Genomic DNA, 414 nt, shown 5'->3' on the forward strand with positions numbered 1-414 from the left:
GGTGCACCAAGAAATTATTAATCACCTGAAGAGAGGAAAAAAGGCGCAGGGTTCTGGTTCGGTGCTGCTCATGTGAAGGTTCGCCTGAACTGTTGGAGCTGCTGCCGCCGCTGGGAGGAAGAAGGAGGAGGAGGAGGAGGAGGAGGAGGAGGAGTGAAGTTAAGGTTCAGTATTAGGTGTGGCTTTGGATCCCATCTGCTGTCACCTCCAGCAGTTTAATCAGCTCCAATAATTCTACTGACGTCTGGAGATCTGGAGCCATGATGGAGCTTCTTCACCTCTGACTGGACCAGACTGAATCTGAATTCAGTTGATTTGAAATCATGTTTGAATCCGACTGAATATTCAACTCTATGAACTTGTGTTCAATATATAACAAATATTCGTTCATAATCAGTTCACTGAGACACTTGT

The sequence above is a fragment of the Stegastes partitus genome, unplaced genomic scaffold (assembly GCF_000690725.1).
Source record: "Stegastes partitus isolate 25-593 unplaced genomic scaffold, Stegastes_partitus-1.0.2 Scaffold1424, whole genome shotgun sequence".
Taxonomy (NCBI): Eukaryota; Metazoa; Chordata; class Actinopteri; family Pomacentridae; genus Stegastes; species Stegastes partitus.